This window comes from Dasypus novemcinctus, chromosome 1 (genome assembly GCF_030445035.2).
Source record: "Dasypus novemcinctus isolate mDasNov1 chromosome 1, mDasNov1.1.hap2, whole genome shotgun sequence".
NCBI classification, from domain to species: Eukaryota; Metazoa; Chordata; class Mammalia; order Cingulata; family Dasypodidae; genus Dasypus; species Dasypus novemcinctus.
This window is the reverse complement of record NC_080673.1, coordinates 73,334,942-73,342,288: the sequence shown is the minus strand read 5'-3', so window position 1 is coordinate 73,342,288 and position 7,347 is coordinate 73,334,942. Positions and strand designations below refer to the sequence as shown.

General features: G+C 37.7%; 1 non-coding gene across 1 annotated transcript; it reads right to left on the bottom strand.

The window, feature by feature from the left end:
• Nucleotides 1–6,178: 6,178 nt before the first annotated feature.
• On the bottom strand, nt 6,179–6,285 carry LOC111764186 (U6 spliceosomal RNA). The gene has a single exon (XR_002796867.1). It is a non-coding gene; the product is annotated as a U6 spliceosomal RNA (small nuclear RNA).
• Nucleotides 6,286–7,347: the final 1,062 nt, after the last annotated feature.

Genomic DNA, 7,347 nt, shown 5'->3' with positions numbered 1-7,347 from the left:
TAATATGCTGAAATATTGGTAAATTTATATACTCTTAAGCATTCATATGAAACTTTTACTCATATAACTTTAATTAATAGAGGGTTAAAAAATCCTGTTAATTTTATAACACTTTTAAACACCTTCCACTTAACTTATAATATATAAATGAACTCAACTATTACTTTAAATTTTTCTTTCATGGTAAAAGAACAAATCTCTTGTAATTAGTTTGAAATAGAAAGCTACTTTTCAGGATTTGATTTTGAGAAAGTAGGTTTGAACATTATATTCCTTTAAAAGAGATAAGACTTTTTTCCTTTTGAACATTGAGGAAATGATGAGGTTAAAGCACAAGAAGCTATTTTCATAAAACAGACTTTCTTTGTATACTGATTATTCAGGAAAAAACTTTTCATAAACTTTTACTAAAATAGACTAATGATTTGAGAGACTTTGAGAAAGAACAAAATTTTAACTTTGCATTAGTATACTACTTGATACTAAACCTTTTAAAACTATAGATAGACCATCAAATTTTATTTAATTTTAACCATAAAAATTCTTTTTTCATGAACATTTTGCACTTTTTGTATTTGTTCAGGTTTAGTCCCACATTTTACATTTTCTTAGTAATCAATTATTTTATTTTAGGACAAAATTATTTTCTGTTTTCTTAATAATAAAAACACATTCTATACATCTCACATACATAAGTTACTAAAACAATTTTGGAAACTGTTTCCAGGCAAACTTCTTCTAACATATAATTACCATCAATACCAAACAAATTTGTTAAAATAATGATTCTTCATTTTAAATACTTAGTAGCATGCAATACCAGAAAGTCTTTTAGAAGCAAGTTAGCAGGTGAGGCTGGCTGCCAACAAGTTTTCCTTTTATAAAATTACTTATTATTATTATTATGAATTCATTTTTTGTTTAATAATGACTTTTGGAATTAGCCATTTAAATACATTAATTTAAACAATGCTTCATTAAACTTCTTATAATTATTTATGACCATACAGACTATAATTATATTATTTTAAGACAAATTTTACTTTCACAGAACACATTCCCTTACCCAAAGTTACTACAATACCCTTTATAACTTTCCACATGCATTCAAGTTCCATTCTGCATATGTTCTTTCTGATTTTATAAAGACCAGTTGTCTTATTTTAGGACAAAATACACTCTTTTAAACAAACTTATCAACTTTTAGTTAGCATTTCTACAAATTTTACTGTTCAAAATATTTATTCAAGTTTTACATCCTTTATTTTGTGAAGAAAAATAAACTATTCATTTCTATTTAGGCAAGAACCATTTTTGATGAAGAGACATAGTAATTTCATTAAGACTTACAATTTTTATCATTGTAGAGATCCCATTAACATTTAAACTTAAGTATTAATATAAGTCCTTATTTAATTTTTGGCCATTTGAATAGAACTCTTTTAGAAATTTTTATTTATTAATTTATATTACCATCCAGAGGTATCAAAATATTGTGCTAACATTGAACAAACAGACAAACACAAAACAATTACAACACATTAACAGAAACATACAGTTGATAATTGATTCATAATTCCTATTTTCTTATTTTTTTTGGTATAGCTGTTTTTAAGTTCTCCATCATATCACATCTTAGATTTTACAGCTTTTAAGATTTTTTCTGGAATCCATGTTGCCTGTAGCATGCAAGCTTGTGCTTGGAAACATTTTTATTAGTTATCAGCAATCAGTTAAGATAACTTGAGCAGCATAAATGTAGTTAAGCTCTTATTTAGCAGTTTAGACAGACCGTTAACACACATTTTTGGATTACTACTCTGTAAGATGATACTGAGACTTGAAGTTCAGGAGTAAACTATTGATTTAAAACCAAAAATTCCTTTTAACACCTTGATAAAAATTTTGTACTAATTTTATTAGCTTGGTTATATTGGTCCAATCATTAGCATGGAGACAAAACAGAACACAAATGTTGCTATGTTTATCTCCTTTTCCAGCAGCTTAATTCTATTAATCCCCACTAGCCCACAGCTACATTATAATGTAGACAGCAGGGGGTTTACAGAGTTGCTGCCAGACTAATTTCCTTATCTTAGTTAATACTTTAACAGCGAGTTTTCTTACAAACCTGATTTCACTAACAAGTACTTTATTTAGTACTTTTGTCTGTTTTAAGTCTTTCAATAGTTTAAAAGATATTGGTTCATGATGGAACTCAGCACCTCCCTGAGGATTATTAGCATCTGATGGGGTTGGTTGTGATATAACCAGAAAAGCTGATAAGAATTGCATGGTCTCCGGATCCCCTTGTGGAGATCCTTGCAATAAACAGCGCATCAAGGGTGTTTGAAGAGTGGAGTTGGAAACAACTATCTTTTTAACATAGGGTAAAATATCTGCCATACCTGAAAAAATTCCAGGTGCTGAGGTTGGGGCAGCCATAAGCAGCGGCTCATCAGGTGCAGTAGGTTGAACTGGATATAAGCTAGGATAAGCACCTGGATGAGATATGGAGATTGGATATTTCATCAGAGCAGACATTTGTCTTCTTATCTATAAAAGGATTAGGATTAAGATTAAGCATAAAGCCAGGAAACTCTCCTCTGCTTTTGGCTCAGAATTTAGTTCTTTCAAATGGCCCTCCATTTTCTGTTTGTCTATGGGTTTTGAAAATATAGTAATTTCTTCTTCATCATCTTCTTCTGATTGTAAAGGATCTAAGGTGGCAGCAATTTGCTGGCACAAAGCTCACACAGATAAAAGGAATGGATTCCCCTCTTTGATATGCTCTCTGTAAAGCTTTCATTACATGTCTCCACTGTTTCGAATTTAAAACATTACACCGCTGAGACTGAAACCAACCACAGTGCTTTTGTATTAAAACAGACAATTCTATTAACTCTCAACCTTTTACAGGCATCCCATGAGCTTTCAACAAAGTTTTTAACACTTGTGAATATTCTTCCATGCGTCCTGTTTGATTACCCATTACCCTGATGACTGCGGAAATGTTACTCACCTAAAAGACATGAGTCACACTGCTTTGGAGGTCATTCATGACCCTCGTAGGAGTCCTTTCCATGATTCCCGATACTGTTTTGGAAGACTCACTTCTTCGGGCCCCACATTGGGTGCCATTTGTTGGAGATTTTGGCCTGAAGGGTATCAGGAATAAAAGAAAGAGAAAAAGAGAGGGAGGGGAGAGAGAGAGAGAGAGAGAGAGAGTAGAGACTCATCAGACAACTTTATTGTTCACAAGGGGCTCTATATATACCCCAGTCCACATGAGAACAGGTAGTAACATGCTGTTAACTATCAGCATTACTTATAGTCTAAGGAATTAAAAAAATCTTATCTCAAGGTACAAAGTCTAGGAGCTCTATTTACTCCAAAATGTTATCTGTCATCTTTTCTTTCAGCCTTTAACAGCTTCATTCTGTTTGCTGTGAATTCTTAATTACTGTATTCCCTAGGTTGCAAGCATAGCCATGGAAACAGAAAATCTCTCCTTGTGAGACCACTGTGCCTCAGTTTCCAACAGTTATTAACACTTGATCCAATTTGTAGGCTGAGATATTCTCCTGGTCTGAGATGACTCTTTTATTCAGGGTCTCTTTCTAGTTGCATCACCAGTTAGTGATTGGTAGTAATCTCTCAGTGCTAGAGAGGCTTATCCCCAGGAGTCATGTCCCATGCTGGGGGGAAGGTAATGTATTTACATACTGAGTTTCACTTAGAGAGTGGCCACATTTGAGCAACATGGAGGCTTTCAGGAAGTAACTCTTAGGCACCCTGCATCTCTAGGCTTAGTTCATATTTCAAGCACACAGGCTCATAAGTATAGTCATCAGTAACAAGGGCGCATTATTGGACCATCCTTCCTTGGTCTTTGCCACTGCACTTGGAAGATTATTGTTGTTCCATTGGGGAATGTGACAGAGCTCCCCTGGGTAGAAACTCAGCACTCCCTCAGATGACATTTGTAACTGTAACTACTATAAAAATACCCAACATATATCAGAACATTTTTATGTCCCCTATATACATGCCCTGGAGAACTCCCCCCAACTCATGTGCCCCCATCAATAACACCCCACACCAGTGTTCCTCCCCTGCCATAGTTGAACCTCTCTATTGTCCAAAACTTCTTCAACAATGAAGCCTAGTAAATGACCAAATTCAGTTAAAAGGGAATTGAAGTATAGTGATGGGTTTAAAGTTTAGAAATAGAATACATAATAATTTAGAAATACTAAAATAAAGTAAAAATAAATTGGTGTATTAATAAAATGAAAAATATTATAAAGCTTTGTTTCAAACATTTTGCCTTTCATCACTGTGATAGCTGTTGTCCTGTATGTACATTGGCAAGGCACTTTCTTTCATTTCTTTCTCAGTGTCTACATCCTTTCTTTTTTTTTCTAACTTTTTATTTTATCTTCAAAAAAGTTTGGATCACAGTAATTCACATACACAATATAGGGGACTCCCAGATATCCAACATCAAACCCTTTTCTTCTTTCCCCAGCAATGATCTTTTTACATGTTCATGTTATATTTGCTGCAGCTGATGTACTGATTTTGAAACATAGCAATCAAACATGGTTCCATTTTGGTTTACATTATGGTTTATGTTTTAGAATGTACAAATTTCTAAATTTTTAGCTTCCTTATGTTTTACATTATGGTTTACATTTTAGCTTATAGACTTTTATACACTTTTGGTGTAAGTTAATATGTCTTATATCCATTATTGCATGACTTGTGGAGCACTTCCAATGCCCTCCAATTACCCTGATTCTATCTATTCTATATCTCTCTTCCCCTCCCCTCAGAGCCCACATTGACAATCAATCTAGGGACCAGACTTACAGATACTGCAACAATCAATGCTGAGGGCTTCTAGCTGAGTAGCATTCCATTATATGTATATTCCACATGTTATTTATCCACCTGTTGATGGGCATTTGGGTTGATTCCTGCGACGGTTTGCTCGGTCGGTAGAGGTGGGGTCTGGCTGCGGACGAGGGGTCGGTCCAGCTCAGGACGAGGGGTCGGTCCTGCTTGGGACGAGGGGTCGGTCCGGCAGCAGACGAGGGGTCGGTCTCACAGGGGTTGCGCGGTTCGGCTGATGGGGTCGCCCGGCGAAGCCGGCAACGAAGGGGTCGCCCGGAGAAGCAGGCAACGAACTGGGGACAAGGGAGGCCAGGCCCTTGTCAGGGGCTCTCAGGACTGGAGGGCGCACGGCAGAAGAACTACCGCGGAGACAAGGTAAACATGCAAGTCCACTTTATTGAGGGAGAGGCAACAGTTTTATAGGGGCTGGGGAAGGCTGATTGGTCGAAGCCACGCCCTGTTCTGATTGGTTGCCAGAGAAAGGTCAGTGGGCGGTACTGGACAGGGGAGAGGGGTGGTGATTAGGGATTGGCTGTTGCTGTTGCTGGGGGAAGTGGCAGGGTTTAGTGATTGGTGGCTGCTGTTGCTGGGGTAGAGGGCAGACTGGAGTTTCCCGCCCACGCCTGGCTGTTGCTGCTGTCGGGGGGGAGGGAAAAGGGCAGACTGGATTTTTCCGCCCACGCCTGGCTGTTGCTGCTGTCGGGGGGAGGGAAAAGGGCAGACTGGATTTTTCCGCCCTGCGCCTGCACAGGGAGAAAGAAGAAGAAGGGTGCCGCCCCACAGGCATCGTGTGATGCCATCCGGGAGGAGGGGCGGCCGCGGAAGCATGGCTGCCAAGAAGGGGAGAACCGAGGACACTCTGCGCCCATGCCGAGCTTCCTTCAGGGGTTGCGGTGGGCCCGACCAACCACCCTATTATGGGGGCAGCGGAATTAGGCCTACCGCGGCCGCTCCCCCGCCGGGCCAGCAAACCACACTTCAGCCCAAGGGGTGACCACAGATTCCAACTGTTGGCAATAGTGAATAGTGTTGCTATGAACATTGGTGTGCATATATCAGTTTGTGTCCTTGTTTTCAGTTCTACTGGGTATATGCCCAGCAGTGGAATTGCTGGTTCATATGGCAAATCTATAGCTAGTTTTTTGAGAAACCACCAAACTGTCCTCCAGAATGGCTGCACCCTTCTGCATTCCCACCAGCAGTGGGTGAGTGTTCCCATTCCTCCACATCCTCTCCAGCACTTATATTCTTCTGTTTTTCTGATAGCTGCCGGTCTTATAAAAACATGGAATGCTTCACGAATTTGCATGTTATCTTTGTGCAGGAGCCATGCTAATCTTCTTTGTATCATTCCAATTTTAGTATATGTGCTGCCAAAGTGAGCACCTCAGTTTAAATTAGGGCCTTTCCCCTGAGCTCCTGTGCTTACTTCTACTAGCAATTTTTGTGATGTTAATATTTGTGTTTTTACTACTGTATTTCCAGTGCAGCAAAGTCCTTGTTATCCATTCAGTAATCAATAATTATCTGAATAAACAATATACATGCTACATGTGATATAAAATTATCAAAATAATTTCTACATTGAGAAAAATAACAAACTGATGGCACTGAATTATGAAAATCCATCTCAAGAGGGAATTACTAAAGGGAATATTGGATGATTTTTAAAATGACCCATTTTCCAGGCATTGGCTCCCCTCCTGGATTTTGTTGGCTTTCTTTTCCTGTCCTTTTGGGCAGGAGGTGTTCAGGAAATTCACTGCCATTGTGAAAGCTGGCTTAAAAACAGATTCAGAAAATTAGCAGCAACATCCTCAAAATGCTGAGACCAAATGGCAAGTTCAAAAAGAACTTCTCTGATAGGTTGTTTTGCTTTCATAATAGATACCTCTTCATTTCCTTTTGAAAGATAAGCTTAAAAGCAGAAATTGGAAAATTTCACAAGATTCACAAGAGCAGTTTTCTTCTTAATAAATCATTTTAAGTTATAATCAGTGAGAAAGCTTTAGTGACGTCAATTTTGAAGATCCAAGACTTTAAGATACATTAGATAAGGTTTGAATAAGCAGCCAAAAGCTGTGAACCAGAATTCCAAGCCTGTTAGTAATAATAATATTACTTAGCGCTTAGAAAATTCTTTACAGACAGTAACCATTAATCATTGATTTCCTACTGCATTATACATAAATTTTATGATTATCCATTTAAAGGCAAATATTGAAGTTGAGAGGTGAAGGGTGTTGTCAAGATCACAACCTAAGTTATTGTTTGAGCCACATTTGATGTATAACTCTCTGACTCTTTGTCCCTTATCATATTTCACAAGTCATTACCCTATTTTTGCACCAAGATTTTTAATGTAACTATACAAATACACAAAGTCAAAGTCTGCTTCCAATATCCAGGCTGCTTATAGGAGACAGAGTGGAAAAGAGTTATAAAACC